Source organism: Lepisosteus platostomus, chromosome 11 (assembly GCF_059453375.1).
Source record: "Lepisosteus platostomus isolate fLepPlt1 chromosome 11, fLepPlt1.hap1, whole genome shotgun sequence".
Classification (NCBI taxonomy): Eukaryota; Metazoa; Chordata; class Actinopteri; order Semionotiformes; family Lepisosteidae; genus Lepisosteus; species Lepisosteus platostomus.
In genome coordinates, this window is record NC_142621.1 from 1,004,343 (window position 1) to 1,024,818 (window position 20,476).

Below are 20,476 nucleotides of genomic sequence, written 5' to 3' on the forward strand. Positions count from 1 at the left end.
TTTACAGAGACGTGGTAAGATTTTATTAATTGTCTTCTTTTATTTCACTGAAGTCAGAAATTCAAAAATATAGTATAGAAACTATAAAGAGCTTTTTTTTTAAAAAAAAGAAATGAATAGGGTTCTTCTTAAGCTTATTGGAAGAGATTTAAAATTATATCACATTAGATATGTAAGTAATCGGAACTTCTTTACATATTTTAAACAGAATTAGAGGCCTTTTATCACATTTTATGCAAGGCTTTGAACTTCTACCAGGGAGTAACAAAGACAAGGCCTGGCTTCCACAGGGTTTTGCATGCTAAACACCTGACCTGTATACAGAAGAGAATTTTAGGATCCACATTTCACAAAGTTTCCATTCAGACAGTTGTCAGACTTGTTCCAATAGACAATGAATCCCTGAATAAATGCAATACCTACAGAACCTTTTCAGACAAGGAAATATTCCTTTCAGTGCTTAGAGTTTCTTCGCTTTCGTTTTAAATCCAGCGGTCCTCCTTCATTAATCAGCTTCTGGAAAGTAGAATAGTGCCTAGATGTTGTTACATCTCCGCTTGCAAAGAGCGGAAAAGTCACATTTGAATGTTCTTTTCTTCAGTCAGATTTTTTCTCGAAAAAAAAGAAATATAAGAAAATTGTTCAAAGCACATCTCTACAAAAGACTAAAATAAAACAATATCTACATCAAGGGGGTTTTAGGTCTCTTTTACATTTATAATTTATTTCTTAAAACCTTAAAATTTGTTTCATTTTAAGACAAACCTTTTCAGTGTATTTTTAACCTTTTATTCTTTTTACCAAAACCATCTTTTTGGAATTATATTCATAGGTGTAGCCTTACTTGTTCATTCTGATGAAGCACTGCCGGACTCTCAGGAAAAACCTTGTGACCAGTTACTGTTAACAATAAAAGAATCTGCCAGCACATGCTGGAGAAAAAAATAATTGCACGGACTTTATGTTGACAACAGCGCACTGTGTGTTCAAAGCAGAAACATCTGCTTTATTTCCTTTCAAAGAGACAGCTAATGAATTATATTTTTTTCTTCTCTTGAGGGTACTGTAAATGGGAGTACAAGCAAAACCCAGGTTTAGAAAGTCTCTATAGAAAGAAAACGTTTTGTTCACTGAAGAAATCCACCATTTGCGTATTTTGTTAGCATCCTGTTTGTATAATGCTATGTGAAAGAGTTCCAATGTTCTTTAAAGGCTTTTTTTTCATCACAAGGCCTGTAAAGGCTTTTTTCAATGACCTATTTCTCTCACCTTTGCTATTTTTGTTTCATTAAAGCTTCACATGTAAATAAAAACCATAAGGATGTAGGAAAGGTTACAAATTGGTAACTGCCAAAAACATTTGGTTGCTCGTAATTTTCTGATCCAAGACTCTCATCCAAACATCTCTTGCCAGCAGCAAAGTCTGGTCCCCGTGTGGTCCGTGTCTGTTCAAGACTAAAAGGGTTCAGCCAGTCTATGTAGGGTGCTCTTTTGAGTTTGGGAATGTGTATGATCTTCCAGCAATATCTTCTTTGTAAAGTGGTTACAAATTTGTAAGCAAAATTCTGAAATATATCTCACTAGTGTATTGTACAATTGTAATACTGTATAAAATCCCTTGATTTATATTCTATGTTTTAAACATAGAATGTACATTTTAAATAGACTACTGTATAACCTAACATTCTGTGAACCTTTTTTATTGCTTGCCCTCATTGTCCAGAAAACGCATTAACATGAGTATTTTCTATTAAGTACTGTATCTTTTTCAAGCTCTGTGTTTCATTGTTATATTTATAGCTTATGTTTCTGCTACCTGCAAATAACACCCTGCTCTTGTCTATATTAAATGTCATCTGCCATTTATCTGGTCTCACATTTTTCAAATTCTTTTTCATTTTCTTTTGCAGGTTTTATAGTGTTTGCTAAACCAAATTATATATGGTTAGGCTGGGTAATATTTTCTGTGTGGCATAATATACTCTCACTTCATACAGAACTTTCCTGATATTTATATATTTGAACAACCCATTACAGTATTTCGCTTTACCGTTTGTACTAAAGAGTTCCCTCTAGACCCATCACAAAATAAACTTCTCCATGTCCTCTGAGTGCTTGGATTAGGGATTGTGTAGTTTTGCAAATGAGCTTCAAGACTGGAATATGGAATCAGACCCCAGACTCAAATGGCAGTATTGCACAGTATTGTCACTTCACAGCACCGTGAGCAACTGTCTTCCCAATCCACTCAGCCTAGTCCCATTGACAGTGAAATCATGGAGGATTTGAACAATTATCTCGGGCACGCCTGTGAGGTCCCTTGCCAGACTGCAGCAACTGGCACAAGCCCATAGCAGGAAGAGATCGGCCCCCAACTCAGGGGAGGCGAACAGTATCACAGGGCCCAGGGGAGCTGCTGTACTCTTGTTGTGCATATCGAGCACCGGGTGCACAAGATCTTACAGTCAAGCTCTCTCTTTGAAAAACAAAACGAAACAGCCTGGGGAGAAAGAGGACAACTTTTAAAAAAATAACACTGCCAGCAAGTGACAAGTCTGAATCACGGGCAGAGATCATCTGGAACTGAGCTATCTGCCGTTGTGTGGGGTCCCTGGCCTTTGGGGATGACTGCTTTCACATCAGGTGCAAGGCTAACGGCCCATCTGTTTCAACCTGGGCCTCAAAGAGTCCCACAGCATTTTCTACAGGAGACACCGGCCTGGGGCACATTCGAAACTGAAATAAACTGCTGTGCCCCCTCATGTATCTATATAATATGCGCAAAAAGAAAAGAAACAAAACTGACTTGTTCCTAGTCTCAGAAACAGAGGGCTGGTCCTCAGATAGGATGGACATACACTGTTGTTTGCTCGTGGAGACTGAAGTCACAGCCTTCTGATTCGAGGAGGAAGAAAGAGTGCCACGGACATGAATGACAGCACAAGGGAACTCTTAACAAAACACTTTTTAGAATAAAAAAGCGAAGCCTCTTACTGTTCATTAATTATCACCACCCTAACAGTGCCAGCCCCCCCATCTCAACCCAAACTACTTCCCTTCCTGTTACAAATCAATTTAAAGATGACATGAAAGAATTACTCACGAGCTGTGACGAAGAGTGATTATTCTGGACTGCGGCAGATCTCAGCTGCTGCATGCAGGGGCTAAGGAGACAGAAAACTGAAATGAGTTCTTCCCCCCCTTTTATTTCAAATTAATGTCAAGCTGAACGCCATTTGACATCAGCTTCATTAATGACTTCACAGGTCCTACAAAATTAATGTCAGCTGCGATGTCCTCTATTAAGAAATTAAATATTTAGACTTCTAGGAAGCCATTCTAATCCTTTTCCCAAACCGGAACGAGCTCTGCCATGTTTTACTGTTTGCAGCCTGTCCCCAGGCCTACATGAACACCAACAAAATACTCCAGAATTGATTTACAGCGGATTGCAATACACTCACACTGCTCTAAATAGTTCACAGTGAGGAATCCGTGGATATTAGAAACCACTGAATCAGGTGGCGCATGAAATTCAAACACAAAGCCTCCTTACCTTAAATCCAAGCCATTGCGGCTAGAGCATAAAAGTCAGCATGTTGTCTTTTTTTTCTTTCACGTCTCACAGTTTAGTCATCCTACCTTTCCAAAGGATTTCATGACCCCAAGACCAGATATTTTTCGGTACCAGATCAGCCCTCGTTTGTTTCCTTTCCTGTGTGAAGATTCAACCCCAATCCTCGCTCCTTCCTGACCACAGAGCACCATTGTGCCTGTTTTCCTGGCTCTCTATTCCAGCGATAAACCCCCTCTTCTCAGGATGTGGAACTCCTGAGGTGTCAATATGGTGTTTTTAACGATGATCATTTTTAGCTACTTTTACAAACATCACAATAGTGGCTCCTGTGCCTCCAACAATTATGGGAGTATTTGTTCAATGAAACAGTCACAGCTGGGGGCCAGAAGACAGTAAGTTCAACATGATAGATCTTTCATGTGCGAGATCTGATCGGCTACTTCAGGACAGGACATTTCTCAATGAAAAGCTGCCCTTGTGACTCAGACTTCAGAGAGGTGTCCAGTTTTCTAGACATTGAATCTGCAGGTTCTTTTTAAAAAACAGCTCTATGGGAACAGCCAAGAAAATCCTAGCAGTTTTTATGTTAGTCCCGTGGACGATTTGGGCTTTGGTTTTTGAGCGTACGATCTCTTTGATAATTCAGCACTTACATGGGGGTTCCTATCTGGCTGTCGGGATCAGTGTGCCATCCACAGCCAGACAGCTCTGGTGTAAACAGGGGAGAAGTGAGCAATGACAGCCCCCTGCTCCGGCTGTCACACTCATGAGCTCTGGCGTGCAGGAGAGACAGCTCTGTGCTGCCTGACCTGCCCTGCCGCTGACCAAGACGTCCTCTGTTCTGCCTTCCCCTAGCCGGGGCTGGGACCCCTGCGCTCAGTACGCCTGCTCCCCCCTCCAGACCTCAGTCACTTCCTCTTCCGGGTCAGGCAGGTCAGCTTGTCTCTTCACTCCAGGTTGGGCCACTTTGTGTCACCTTTCTGTCCGATCATACAGTGAGACACTGGTCCTTAAGTCTTAGCAGCTCCAAAACCAAATAATTCAGGACATGCAATTCATAGTATTAAAATCATTATTAATTAGTAAAATTATTAATAATATTAATTAGTTACTAAAGCACTGTTTTTTATTAAATTGAGGTCACAAATAAAGATGGAAAGCCAGGGTGATCATCAAAAATTAAGTTTAGGTTTATAGTCTGAGATGTGTTTTCCTTTTCAGATTATTTGAACATTAAATATGTGGTAGATATGAATATTTAAAGATGGCCTTTTAAAAAGGACAAATGAACCTTTGGTGTGAACCACTAAACCATTTTCAGAATTTCTGCATTCAAGTTTGTTATTATTAAGAGACCTTGAAAGGTTAAGAAACTCAGCCTAACACAGCAGGTATAAAGTATAATAAAATAAACCACAATGTTCAGAAAAACCAAAAACAACTTAAAAGCATTGCTGAAAAGAAGAAGCACTCAAATCTAAAGCCCAAGACTGTGATTGATGTGGAGTATTAAGTCCTAGAGCTTTGCTATTGGCAGGTAAGAGTTAGTACCACAATGATAGCTTTTTAATTAAGATGAAAGAGAAGGAAGTGCAGACATGACGTTCTGATGGCATCTGACAGGCCCCTGGTGCTGCTTTGAATCGTCAGGGTTGATTATCTGCAATCTCATGTTTGAATTTATACAGCTCTTCCCAGCCTCTCTGAGCCCATGGGTGTTCCCTGGCGGGGGACGCAGGTGGGGTCTTCTGCCCCACCCCCCGCTGCCCCTAAACCAGCCACAAGGTCGTCTCGCACAGAGAGAGCTCCTACAGTGTGCATGCACCTGACGCCGGGGCGGGGAGGATGGGCGGTTGTGTGCAGGGTTAGGGTGAAGCCATTTGTTAGGGTCAGCAAAGGCATTTTTCTTGTTGAGAAAGTTACATGTATCTCATTCCCTCGTAGCGAGTAGCCCTTGGATTTTTGTTCCTGGCACAAAAACAAGAAAACCGATCTTGTTAAAACAAAACCAGAATACAAGTGATATTTTTGGAACTGGCACTCCTTGTGAGCATATTTCAGGGCGAGGAAAGATGCATTGGTTCCTCGAGGAAGAAGAACATTTTTGCGCGGTAGAAGTGTTTATTTTTAGGTTTTATTAGTTTCATCTTCTCTGGTGGAGCCTGGACGGATGTAGCCTTTCCACTCCCTCTTTTTAAAGAAATCGACTCTTTAATCTTTAAAATAGTTCTTTGATTGAATTCAGCCACAGTGTATCCCAGTACAGCAATAGTACAGCCTCCTCGGGCACAGACACCTTGTCCCTCACCTGTGTCAAAGCTTTGCACGCTGTTCCTGAAAAGTCCTCAGATCTGTACATCTATTTAAAAAACTGAGATGCAGAAGGCCTGCCCAAGTTTAAAAGCACTTCCATCCTCTTCCAGCTCTGACACCTAGCAAAGAGGGCAGTGCTGTTAATGCACTGATGTCAAACACACTTCCTTCTGGCAGGTTGCTCCAGGTCCTATCGAGGTCTTCATTAAAAGCAGCCAATTTCTCTAACCTTTTAGCAGCATATCTTATCTGATGAACATGAATTAAAGTCTCTCAAATGACTAATAATCATATCAAAGCTGCCATGTCAGGCAGTAGATTTAAATAAGAGGGGTTGAAAACATTTGCATGCCTCTGTGTGCCAGTGCTAAGAAGCTAATGTGATAGTGCAGTCATAAAGTACTGGAAAGACATGACTTAATGTAATCTGTCATGTCATATGCTAATCTTCAGCCATTACTTGAGTACTGTAAGTAAGGAGAAAGCATTCAGGAAAAATCCTTTCTCATTTCACTGAGTACCACTCTCTGTGTCTGGTCACCTCAAATGGGTTCTTGGCATTAAATGCAACTCTACAGTCAAGTTGGATAAGGTCACGACTAATTGCTTGCCCCCAGGCCTGTTCCTGTCCCTCTCCTCCCTCTCTCTTTGTCCAGCTGAATGTTAGACCAGCTGTTTCTTTCAGGATATTGCATTTCAGGCAAACTCTGGCAAGCTGGATTTCAAACATACCTTATAAAAGACAAGGGCAGCTTGATAGGTTGGGATTTATGGTTATAAATAGCTCTTACAAACTGCTAATCTACTTCTCGGCCTCTTAAGTGCCTTTTCCTTTCTGAACTGCATTCTTGCACAACACTTTCTCATCAAAAAGTCAAACACAGAGGCTCGAGATTTATTTCAGGGCTTACTAAAAAAAAAAATAAAACACAGAAACTGTCATTCCCACTCATTCTGCATTGGTGGTAAGTGGATTGTATCCCGGGAAGTACTTCTCCTGGGCACAGCCTGCTCATTTGAATAGTTTGCAGTTGTTTAAAAGGGCCAGATGTGTGGGACTACAAGGTCACTGTCGCTCACTAACAGCACCAGAGTTCAGCCTGGTGCACTGGTATTTTCCTTCTCGGGAGCAGTAGAAGAGAGCTAGAACTCCTGCAGGCTACTGCTCTTTGCATATTGATTTTCTTTATCCGCAACAAATCGCAAGACAAAAAGTGGAAACCTAAAGAATTGTATTTGAAGGCTTTCTTATGCATTTGCACTACTTAATACCATAACTTATCTTTTTAACGTTGCTGGCTCCACCTAACTAGCCAGCGCAGACATTGCATGGCAGCAATGTGACCTAGGATCTGGAATACTGTATGTGAGTTATCAGTTACTTTACAATTTAATGTCTCTTTCTGAAGGCAAGCTGTATCTGAAGCAGCATATAGTTCTTATTAAATTTATTCTTACTTTCCATCCTGTTTCGTTGGTTTTTTTCTTTTCTTGCTGAAACCAAGGCCCTGAACCTAAGTCAATTAAAATGTTTAGGCAAGCTGGTCATCCAGCCTTCAGCAAAGTTCTGTCCATGACCCAGCCTGACTGTGAGTAACTGGACAGACGGCACAGGCCAAATGTGAGGAGCTCTTGTTCCACCAAATTTTTCCCATACGTCTCACAGTATTAACCATCAAGACCTTCTGCATTTTTTTGTTCTTGTTTTCATTTTAATAATTCATTTGGAAAAAAGTTTTGCACATGCTCTATTTTTGCATGTAATGCATTAAACCAATGCATCAATTGATACCTTAATTAATATGTAAATCTGTCCACTATGCAAAGCGGGGAAAAAAAGTAGTCTGAGCAACATTAATATAAGTTTGATTTAAAAGTACATTTGTTTTAAAAAAACAGGATTCATAATTAGACAGATGGCTTGGATGTTAGTGCACCTTGTGTTATCTGTTGCACTACAGGTGTAAAGGGACAATCAGCTGTTAAAGCAAGTGGGCGGAGCAGCTGTAATAAAAGGAAACTCCAGCTCAGCTCCCTCAAAGGAAACAGGCACTCGGTGATATCCCTGAATGTCTTTAGAGCTGTATTTCTGAGATAAACAGAAAACTCTCTCCACTTCACTCCACACAATAGCATGCTAAGCATTGTATTTATTTTTGGTGATTTTACTATTTGTAGTCTAGAACTGCACTAGTCAGTACAGTACTCGCAGCAGTGACGTTTTATTGCTTTTTCAACAAAAGTGGCACTTTTTCTACTCGTCCATTATCTGAAAGCCTTGGTTGATGTTGTGCAATTGTGAAGCCAACCCTGGAAGCAAAAGACGCAAGTCCATCACAGTGGCAATTATTAGAACTTCTTCAACATTTTAATATTCATGTGAGGTAACATTTAAAGTTCCTGTTAAATTGTGACCAGTCTTGGCTGATCCTGCTTTATCTGCAAGAAGACCCGGAGACTAATCTTGCCACTAGTTTGTTTGGCAGAAACTGGAGCTCTTGTCTCCAACAAGGAATACATAGCTGTCTGTCGCAACTCATGAAATTAATTTAATCAAAGTTACCCTGAGGATCAGAAAAACAGTTCTGTAAATCAATGTGGCTCTTTCTCACAATCATATTGATTATTGAGATTAATTAATTATTAATTTATTAATGTGCACAATGTAACCTTAAATATACAGGAGGTACAAATTATTTTATCATCCAGTGACAGGTAAAATAATTCACCTTCCTATCTTCACGTCTCAAAATGTTATTCATAGAAAACTAAATGTATTAGTGTTTTTACATTAAGGAAAATCACAGTGATATTGGGACTGGTGATCAAAACCATCCAATAGCTTCTCAGTTCCTGAAAGCTGAACAAAACATTGTGTCTTTGAAGTACTATGGAGAGTGTACGGATTTCTACAATGAAAGGGGGATTCTGATAAAATGTGACTCAGAAGAGAGACTTTCTTATAATGTAGTATTTCAGTGCATATTTACTGTAATTGTAACATATGTAAGGTGTCTTTAATTATTTTGAGATTTTTTCTGACTTGGCACATACAGTATGTTTGCAAAATTAGTTATTTCTAAGCATTAAACTTTGGGAGGTGACACAGAATATCTATAATGTGATACTGGCTGTTATAGGCCTCATCTTTCACCTGTTTTTAATTAAGAGACAATAAAGAAATCCAAATGGAAGTCACCTGTGCTGTTGGTTATGATATAGATCTTTTGTGGATGGAAATGTTGACGTCTTTGTGATCACATATTCTCTTTCACTGTGACTTTTCAGCCTCCTTGACTGCCACCTTACAGAACATGGTATTTGGACTCTGCCTGAATGACCTTTTCATGACAAATCAGTTTTCTTTCCTGTTGATTCTGTTTGTTACTTGGCTGAACAAGAAAACTAGATGAGTTTGCTCTCTCTTTGCTCAACCAGCGTCTGTAGTGAGATACTGTACGTTCCACCCAAACAAATCTCCTCTCTGCTTTTGTGATATTGCTCTGTCTCACTCCTGTTTCACAGCCTTGTCAGTTCTGGCTCATAGCTGTGAATGTAATGGCACATAATTTAGGATAAATCCAAACTTCGTCCCACGCGTCATTTTTAAATTTACAATCTAGTGGCTATCTACCGGATAAAAGATGGAGCTCATTTACACAAAAGGCCACCAGGTACAGGGTTTGTAATTTCTGACAAGTGGGTGGGTTGCATTTTTAATTTAATCTGAGTCATGTTAAATGTAACTGGTGGCCCTTCTGAGTTTAATCAGTGTGTCTTATGGAATGTCTGGGGTGAACCTCTCTCACTGCCTGACCAGAAAGGTGAAGCAAACTGCACAGTTCGCTGATCTTGGCAGACAGGGGAGAGACACTGAGATAACTCTGATGCCTTGCCCCTATTTAAAGGATAATCGTTTTTCACTTCAGACTAATATTTGTTCTGCTTCTGAAGGCAAACAATGATAGCTGAAAACACCTGTGACCAGACTGATAGATATATGAAGATATAAAAATCTAGGGTCAGATTCTGAAACTGAACTATGGGAGAAATTAGAAATTAGAGTTTTTAAAACTGTGCTTTCAGGAAAGACAGAGCTCGGGTAAGGCTCTTAGTTGAAAGTGATTAGCATTTAAGACATTTCTGGCAACTTTCAAACCCGCTGCTGGAAGTGCTGAGGTAATATTCCCCACATCTCCTCTCAGCCTGATGATACTTGGTTCAAACTGCTGGAAACACCTCTAACCTTCACCAGAGAGAGCATCAGATTGATCCCTAATTGAATGGAGTATTTCTGAAATAAGAAATAAAGATGACAGAGAACTCCGAAATGAATTGCAAAACAACACTCTTGCTTCATAAGAGCACAAGACCTCCTGCCTGATTAAAAAGTATTGCAGTCCATAAAGTGCTGCCATTCAGGAAAGATGAAGACTTATCATGCAAGACATTGTGATGCTCATCTACCTGTGAGCAAGCATCATGAAAAGGAGAGAACATAGCTGGAGACAGTGTTGCCCACTTTCATTTTCTGCAAAAGACACAATTTCACCCCTAGGGTTACTTACCCTGTTTTGGTATTTCAAGTTCATGTCTTAAACAAACAAACAAAATGAACAAACACACAAACCTGCAATTGAGAACTGCCACCTTTGATGATTTGTTGTGTGGTTATCGGATGTATCAGTGTCTCAGCAGGAGGGTTTCCAGGTCAGTCTGACAGCAGAAAATGTCTGAAATCCTGCACTTCCCACTGTCTTGTGGTTCAGACTTTTCTTCTGATCCCTGAGCAACATGATCCAGAGGCTATCAGACATGGAAACTGACCAAAACATTCTACAATGCACGAATTACAGAATTGTGTTTATCTTTTAGTCACCAGCTTACAAAAAAGTGGTCCCCCTTATCTCTGCTCCCCCCTGTCCTCTGCACCTTAAAGAGGCTGCGCAGCAGTAATGCCCTGTTTTACCATTTCACTCAAGACATTAACCTCTGCTTGTTCCTTTGCAGCTTTTATCTTCATTGCCCCTCTGAAGCAGTGCATGCTAGCAGGAGAGCTACAAATCTGACATTAATAAGGAAACTCTGAAAACATTTTCTGTGGCTTTTCTAAGTGAATAATAACGGGGATAGCATTTCACTTCTCCAGCTCCCTTGTACTGTAGCTGTGACCAAAACTATTTAATTCGAAATTTTATGAAACACTTCAAACTCACTTTAACCAGGGAGTAAACTGACACGTGATTCACCACTGCAGAAAAAATGAGTTAAAAACGACCTGGAGAAAGATGGCGACGCTCAACCACAGTGGGCGTACCCACTGGTAACAAAGGGCAGCTCTCTCTCTCCACTTGCCAGCGCTGTGCCTTCACTTTCAGTGGGAGTGAGAATCACTTGTGTGCTGAGTCATGAAGAAGCGTCCAGACTGCAGAAAGGTTCTTGAATATCATTACTGATGCTATCTTCCCAGTTAATTCATTAATGCAGCCATGTTTTGCCTCTTGGAGCAAGTACTATAAAAATGCGTCGGCCTGCCCTGTGTAAACCACTTTTTCTGTTTTTCAGTTACAACAGGAAGCAAGAGCTATATTTTGATAACACGGTGGGGGATGGGGAAAAGTCTGTGATTATCCCGTCAGTGCAAAAGAGGTACTTATTGAAAAAAAAAACTAAACTTCTAAAGTTCCAGCTTGATCACCATCATCCAATTAAACAGATATTCAAGTACAATATGGAGCACCAGACATCCCCCAGAAAAACCCCATCCAAATCACTGATCATCTACGAAAGAGCATACCGCCTCCCGTGTGGAATATGTCAGCTATTCTGTGCCAACACACTACATATGGCTTGAACTTCAGAACAGCTTGAAACACCAAAAGGAGATGGGAAACCAGCTCCTTGAGAAAGATTTCTCAAGTTTTATTTTTTGCATATTGAATTGCAAACCAAAAGCTTTGAGTCTTGAGGCACACTTTTAATTTTTACATTTAATTAATTCATTCAGGCTTCATTTTGGTAAATAACAATAGTGCATGACTAGATAAACCAGACTCTTCATGCATTGCACGTCAGAAGAATGGTGATTACCATGAGACCAGAGCTCACAGTGAGCACATCTTCCTTTTGAACTGGTTTTCTTCTGCTGCTTATGTACTGAAGAGCTCAGATTCCCATTGTTGATGGTTAAGAACTGTCAGGTAAAGTTTCTCACATGATAGAAACTCCAGAAATGTTTTGCGACAATGCAACGCTATTGCACTTGCAGTAAAACAACTGTCCCATTGCACCTCTGTACTGGGCAGAAACGGTCAGCCGCAGTTCTAGTATCAGCTAGCAACTCAGAGAATGGCATGAGACAGAAGGCCAGTGTCACGATATTGGTCCCCCCTCCTTAAGGGTGCTCCAGCCCTTTCATTAAAGACTTCATTCTCTGCACCTGTTTCCCATTCCCAGCCCACCTTAAAAGCCAGGCGCTGACGCTCTTCCGGGCTCTGCATCTGATTTCCGTATCGTGCGAGTCCGGGACCAGGAAGCGCCTGGTCCCGTTAAGGTTTTAACCTCGGTTCCCGTTCCTGTTCCCCGTCCGCCGGTTCCGACCCGGCCTTCGTGGTTTTTAATTCCTTCCTCTGATGGATCTCCTGGTTTTGGACTTACCCTTGCGTTTTGGATTTTCCCTAAGGACTTCTCTTTTGGATTGTTCGCCTCGGCCACGCCTCCCCCGTGCACCAGCGCACCTTGGACACGCCCCCCTGTCTTCAGCCCCGTCTTCCTGCATGACGTTTCCCCAGTGTTCCCCCACTCCGTCGGACTGTGTTGTCCGCATAGGGTCCGGAAAGAACTGTTCGTTACAGCCAGGTCCAGCATGTAACCATGTATGCGTGGCATGTCCTGTTGTTGAGTCTCCCCAACTGATGCAAATGATGTAAACGTGCACAAACGCTCTGCCTGTGCATCATTATTTCTGTCAGTTAAGAGCAATAACACAGCCTTATTTGAAAAGTTTGTCTTGGTTCATGTCATGCACAACAGCAAGCACTCAGCTGGCTCTGATTTAAACAGGCTTTTTCTGTCCTTAAAGCCAGAACATAAAGTCATTATAGTATAAATATGAGCAGATTGGGATTGGCTTCCATTAGCATATGTTTCCACCACAAGTATTAAAAAATTGATGTTTTCGGCCGACAGAAGGGATCAGCTCCCATTAGCGAGGCACTAGAATTATGGTGTGCCGGTCCTGCATTTCAGATTGCCTCCAGTCCTCTTCCCTAAGCCCTCGTGCTTTCCGAGGACTGAAGCGTATTGCTCGACGCAATCTGGGGGGTTGTGAAGATGAATATTTTAGGCCCGTGCGTTCAGACAGTTTCAGGGTGCTGCTGCTTTAGTTGCTCTGTCTCGTGAAGAGGGAGGTCTGTCACAGAGCCTGGTGGCCCAGCCCATTCCACTTTCCAACAAGCCCTGGAATTAAGACTTTATCCTTCATTAACCTCCCTGTCCCCTGTCTGCTCCATCACTGTGCTGCGTGGCCCCCATTCTTGATTGCAGGGTGTCACAGAGCACACCAGTACACAAACAGCGAAAACAGCATTTTGTGTTTTTTTTGCCTCGTTTTCATTTATCTCAAACAAGCTCTTTTAGCATATATAATCTCACAGCACGGAGCAGTCATAAACCAGTGCTCTAATAATCCCGAGCAATTGCAATCAAGATCAATCAGACATTTCATTAAGGCATTGAATCCGGACATTTTGTGTGCAGAAGGGTTAGAGGCTAAAGCAGATGGAGCCACACAGCCCACGCTAATAATACACACTTATGTGAGCAGAGATGTATGTTGACACAATTGCCCTTTTAAAATGTAAAAAGGAGAAATTTATAATTTCGCACTAGTTTTGTTTTCACTGATTTTTGCAACAGCGCATAAACATTATTTTTAGTTTTTTTAATGGCACACACGAAAGATTCATCTCCAGAAGTTAAGTTTAACAAATAATAACTAATGGGCTCTTCTTGAAGTTATGGATTGATAAAATATCGTGTTTTTGGCACCTGTTTGCTTATTTATTTTACTTTATGTCTATAAACCTTGACTTTTCCAAAGACTAATTTTTAAACTGTTTTATTTATCTGATAGAATGATTGTCATGAATTTCAATTATACTTTGAAAAGCTACTGTACTTTAGAAGACGTTTTTGTTTTTGAAATTGCCTTCTCTGCTTATGGAGGTAAAATAAGAATGGTTATAAAATTCTGAGTTTTATAATCAGTCTTATTATAAAAGTCATAATTCTGAGCTTTACATTCATTATTTCTACACTTGTATAATTTTAGAGGAAGATCTACAAGCAGTCTGTGAAATGACATTCAGGTAATGTCACTGTAGAATATACTGTAGAGGCAGATTTCAGCTTTAAAACTTGTAATGAGCTGCTTTTTGGGTTCACCATGCTGCAGACAGGACCAAGCAGAGGAGGTAACAGAGAGCACATGAACAGGGTCCGAAAGCTGAGTGAAATGAACTTTGGGGGTGCATACAGAAAGCCCTAGGAAGTGTGGTAAGTAAAACTAGACATTTACAAAAGGCCAACCTCCAGGAGCAGCTGCTACAGTCCCTAATTTTGTTGCCAGTGTCTTAGGGAGCACTAACAACAATTTAAAGATCACAGGGTGGCTTATTAATAATAATAATAATTAATAATTGCTTACACTTATATAGCGCTTTTCTGGACACTCCACTCAAAGCGCTTTACAGGTAATGGGGTCTCCCCTCTACCACCACCAATGTGCAGCATCCACCTGGATGATGCGACGGCAGCCATAGTGCGCCAGAACGCTCACCACACATCAGCTATTAGTGGGGAGGAGAGCAGAGAGTAATGAAGCCAATTCATAGATGGGGATTATTAGGAGGCCATGATTGGTTAAGGCCAATGGGAAATTTGGCCAGGACGCCGGGGTTACACCCCTACTCTTTTCGAGAAACGCCCTGGGATTTTTAACGACCACAGAGAGTCAGGACCTCGGTTTTACGTCTCATCCGAAGGACGGCACCTGTTTACAGTATAGTGTCCCCATCACTATACTGGGGCATTAGGACCCACATGGACCACAGGGTGAACGCCCCCTGCTGGCCCCACTAACACCTCTTCCAGCAGCAACCTTAGTTTTTCCCAGGAGGTCTCCCATCCAGGTACTGACCAGGCTCACACCTGCTTAGCTTCAGTGGGTTGCCAGTTGTGAGTTGCAGGGTGATATGGCTGCTATTACATCCTCAGGTTTCCTTTTACACCCATGCAGATGGCAGAATTCAAAATTACTGCAGCGGCAATTGCTGCAATAGTTTTTCTGTTTAATCAAAACGATATCCTTGTCCACAGTCTTCTCTGCTCCACACATGCAAAGCCTTTGCAGGATAATCAGATGGCCAGAGGTCCAGATTGTTTGATAGTTTGCATGTTTGCATACAGCAGACTGGGTTGGGATCCAGCTCACAGTGAACCTCTAACTTTTAAATATAATAGCTTTTGGCTTTAACCCGCTTGGTTAAGAGGTAGTCTCCTGACCAGAGAACGAAATGAAGATGCAAAAAAACAAGCTAACCCCAAACCACCTATGTAGAAACAGAGATGGGAGGGACACACGCGCACAGCATGGAAATGTGGAGGCAGACATTGAAGGCTGTAGGACACCTGCTGACTCAGGTGAAGGTAGGACGCCGGGCAGACCCAGGCTGAAGAGGGAGGAACCTGGGCCACTCAAACCTCAAGAGAAACGAGTGAATCCCAAACCAGCAATGCAGGAACAGACAAGAGGAATATGGAAATACGGACATTTCGTTTTTTGAGAAGGCAGACATAAAAAGCTGTGGGACGCCTGCTGGCTGAGCCAGGGACAGGAACCAGACAAACGTGGCCCAAAGAGTTGGCATCAGGAGCAGCAGGCTTGAGGGCAGGGGGACCCCTGGCTGAGCTGGACACCAGGAAACAAAAATAGAAGACAGCGCAGAGGAACGAGTGTGGCTTGAAATGCTGAGGAGTGCCGTCCATGGATAGATGAATAATATGCAAGACAAATAGATACAAGTAGCATTTTCTCTCTTTTGCTCTGTGTTGTCTTCATTCTCCTGCTTGCTTTTTAGAGCACGGTCCATATATTGAAAGTGAAAACAATGTGAGAAGAGGTGTGTGCAAGAGTTACATACTGTATATAGCAAAAGTCAGAAATGATTGTAAACAGCTGGGTGAGATGGGCTTGTCTGTCACTATCCCTCCTGAACTTCAGTTAACTTCCATTTAACCTGAGAGCCTGAGGGGCGTGGGAGTTTGAAACAAGCTGCCCAGTCATGTTGTTAAAGCCTATACCAAGGCTTCTCTCAAGAAATGGCTTGATAAGATCCTGCAGTCTGGGTAGGAGGCATTACTGTACACAAAGGGCTGTGAGACGGTAGAACAAGCTACTGAGCCTTCTCTAGCAAAAAAATAGCTACTAAAAGCCAGATGATCTACTGTAGATGTTCTAAAAGACTTCCCCTTATTTGTAACATTTAGGGTGTTCTTAAATCCCCTTTATTGTTATTAAAGGTGTAATAAAGGGGTGTTATTACAGTTCTGACGTTCAACAGATTGAAGGATCCTTAGAACTGCACACAATACTGAATACAAGGCACAAAAGCATACATTAAACACTGAACCTACCAATGAAGTATCTTTGATACTTTGATAGCAAAGGTGATGATACCAACGCTATATTTACATAAGACCTGATAATTATGGGGAGTTAAGCAGCATAACAACCTCACCATTGATACAAACATCACATCATTTTCACATCAAATTAAGGTCGGTCTTGCAATCAGATCATACTGTATCTCTTCAACTCAAATCACTCAGAGCAGAGCTGATCTCATACCAGTTCATCTTATCTTCTGTTCAAAGCTTGCTTGTGAAGTAGCAAACACAGGCAAAAAATGTGGATTTGAATTAATGTCAGCACCCATGATTTGATAGAGAAAGAAAATGGAATGTTATTAGAAGGTGATTCCCTGCTTAGAAATACAGCAAACACACCAAAAGGCAGGCAGAGCCTTGATAAAGGCCTCAGACAGTAAAACTGCAGTCAGACATGGCTCATCTTCAACACGATTAACAGGATATAGTGTTTATCAGCTTCAGTATCTGCCTGCTGGCAATTCATTTTCTCAAATACTGTAACGCCAACGCTCTGACTGTAAACACTGTTCATTGCCTAATCAGTCACAGGGCTGTTTATTTCACTTTGCTTAATAATATTTAAGAACAAAATGAACATTTCTGTGGATCAAAATTCAGGAAAAACTAAAAAATCCATTAATAAAGAAACTAGGAGAATAATCTGTCTATTATTAACTCAAATGTAATTATCCATCAGCAGAGGTTAGTTTCTATAAAGTTATTGAGCCTCTCAACGTTGTTTTATTATCTTTAATACAGTATGTTTTTTCAAATAATTTTTAAATGGAATTTGCCACCCCTCGTCTCATACCTTACTGACTGGCAGGTTTTTGCAGAAATACCTGTTAACAGAGAGGAGCTACAGAATGACTTGAGGGACGGTCTGTGTGAATGTCGGTGTGACCATTGCACTGCGTTACCCACAGCATGCAGCCGGCTTTCTGGCGTTGATCTGGTTGTGCTTTTCGTAAACGCCTGTCTGGAAGGAGGAACGCCTTCAAAATGAGGTCTGTGGCTGTACAATAATCCCAACATGCCTCTTGTGCATTTGAAGATTTCCAATAAGTGTCAGCAGAACAATCTCACACAATACAGCTGCCATTGCTCCGGTTACCAGCAGACACGTTTCTGCTCCGTGGTCCCGTTTTCATGCTGAAGTTGTCTCTGGCAAGGCGATGCTGTACACACAGGCAGTGCCCTCAGATGTGCTAATGTTGTCACACGGTCACTTGTTGAAAGCAGCAGCAGGTGACGCTGAGCAAGATCAAAGAGTGAGAGAAAGTCAATGCCAGCCATTAAAGCAATTAATGTCGAGAGCGAGCTAAAAGCAATACTGTTGCTTGTCTCCACTATAATTTTACAAAGATTAAACAATGTTACATTGTTTTTTTATCAAAACTAAACAACAATCACCAGTCCCCATATCAACACCCCCATGAACCGTCAATTTCATAATATTTTAACGCTAAGCTCTCTTTCTCTGCAACAGACCAGGGAAAATAACATTTTCTTCTGCTTTCCAGAAAAGTGGGCTGACTTATAAGTACTGTACCTTTCATGTATTTTCAGCATTTATTTCACTTCTGCCCTGAAACAAGTTGTTTTTGGCTATTTATACTTATAGTTTTGGATGTCAGCCATACTCCAACACACTGGAAGACTCACCAGGAATTAATGATCCCAGCTTTCCAGGGATAGAATGCATCTGAGACATGTTAAAGGGGATGCCAGGGACTTTACTGATGGGTCCCAGAGAGATGAAGAAGGAATAGTGGGAATCTGGGTTCAGACTGTAGACCTTAAACTGCTATGTAGTTCTATCTTTTATGTTCATTCATTGTTTCCTTTTTTTAATTATATAATGTTAATGTGCCCAAAGGGGTTGGGCAACCAGTTGACCTTGGACCCCTAGAGGTTTTTTTTCTCCTTATTAAAGAGTTTGTGGTTCCTCTCCTCCGTTGTCTTCTGGTTTTCTGTTCTGTATTGACAAAATGTATCGTCAATTGCTTTGTTAAGCACCTTGGGGCAACCTTGTTGTGAAAGGCGCTATATATAAAAATAATTGAATTGAATAGAATTCATTCATCTCTAAGGAAAACAGCCTGTATCATCTTCTCCTTCTCTTCATACCCTGAGAAAGCATGCCTGAGACTCTGGTAAGACACACAGCGTGAAAAACTTCCAGCATTGCAGGAAAGAATATGGGATAAAATACATTGGGGTGAAATTCTACACTTAAAAGATTTAAATTTCCGCTGGAAACAGGAGTTGTGAACTCTACAGTCACAGATCCAGTCACTGAAATGATGCCGCATTACAAAAACAACAACAAAAAGTTCAGTCTAGTGGTCAGTTTGTCAGTGAAGCACAGACTCTTCCTTCTATTTTCTTTTTCCTCAGTTACTATAAGCCAGATGTCACATACAATGAGGCGAAACAAAATATGATCATCTCCAACATCACCTATGTGTGCATGAGTCAGTCAAATGTTCAATAAGATTCAGAATGATACTACACTTAGTGCAGATCTCATCCAAACATGCTCGGAAATGATTGAAAGCTTTTTGATTTGGAAGTGTATTCTTTTAAGCTAAGTGCTCCCTGAGACCATCTAGGAAATTCAATTGCTTCATTTTAAAAATGTTTTCTGCCCAAAATTATATCAAATCCTAATGTCTCAATAGAAACACATGGAATTGGATTGTTGACTGGGCGCCTAATGTCATTGGAAAATTTAATTTTCTGATGGCATTTCCTTATTCTGTCTCACGAAAATGCAAAATTGATAAAAATTTTAATGAATAATTTTCAGAAGTGGAATTTAGCTGCCTTGATGGAGAAATATGAAGGCCAATGGCATGTTATATTAACCTTATAAAGACAACGTTTCTACATCTGATAAGCAGCACAAAGTCTGATATTAGTAAGTCTTTTGCTACAGCAGTGCGACATGGTAATGTCTTCATAAAGGTAAACTCTAATCAATGATGTCACATGAATTTCTGTTTTAGATCGCTCTTCCTTCTGGTGTCTGAAGAGCCATTCTGAGTGACTGCAGTATTTTTTATTTCCAGCACAAGGACATGGCTGTGTATTTCTGGTCACCTTATTTTCCTAAGTGTAACATATACAGATAGACAGATCGATCAACAGACAGACCAACCAACACAACCATGAAATAAATAACAAGCGTTTATATTTATATTTGGTACATCCCAAATCAGTTCTCTTTTGCCTCTCACACGGTCAGATTTCCTGTGACGTCACCACAGCCCGCAGTGCCTGCTGAGAATGTGTTGGACTGGGGCAGGACTGGTTTCACCAACAGTCCTTCTCTCACAGAAGGAAGGAAGATCCTTTACCTTGAATTCTTGGATCTAAAATAACTCACAATGATGCTTTTTAACAACATGTTTAACCAGTGTTTGTTTTTTTCAATTTACTGTATTGCATGCACTAGACAATGGTTTGCTATGGAACACAGAGCTCTCACTCCGCAGTCTGAAAGTATGACCCTGCAATTTACCTCCCTTCTCCTCTTGTAGCAAAGACATGCCCGATAACACAGATGCGTTCGAATTAAAGTGTCAAAGTGCCTGACTGATAGGGTGACAATACATACCAGTGCAATAAAGTTGTGACTTTTTCTGAATCTACCTCAACTCCCCCTCCAACATACAGCTACTCCCTTCATAATTACTGTATGATCTGACCTCCAGTTATAAAATCTCATAACCTTCCTTGCCCTCTCATCCATGCAGAGCTGGCCTTGCTGTGAATCTTTTTCACTGTCCATGTTGTCTCTAACTTCTTTCTTTTGCTCAGGCCTGTCCATTTGGTAGTCCAAATTTCCCAGAGGACACCATCGCTGCAGAC

General features: G+C 41.0%; 1 long non-coding RNA gene across 2 annotated transcripts in view; it reads right to left on the bottom strand.

The window, feature by feature from the left end:
* LOC148651703 (uncharacterized) overlaps window positions 1-20,476 on the bottom strand; it is a 103,129-nt gene continuing 82,653 nt past the window's right edge. The window contains exons 4-6 of one of the 2 annotated variants that reach the window (XR_015925136.1): window positions 10,521-10,675; window positions 3,104-3,164; window positions 1-612 (exon numbers count right to left, since the gene is read on the bottom strand). This is a non-coding gene — a long non-coding RNA (uncharacterized LOC148651703). The remainder of the gene's footprint in view (window positions 613-3,103; window positions 3,165-10,520; window positions 10,676-20,476) is intronic. The other variant, XR_015925135.1, reaches the window with a different exon arrangement.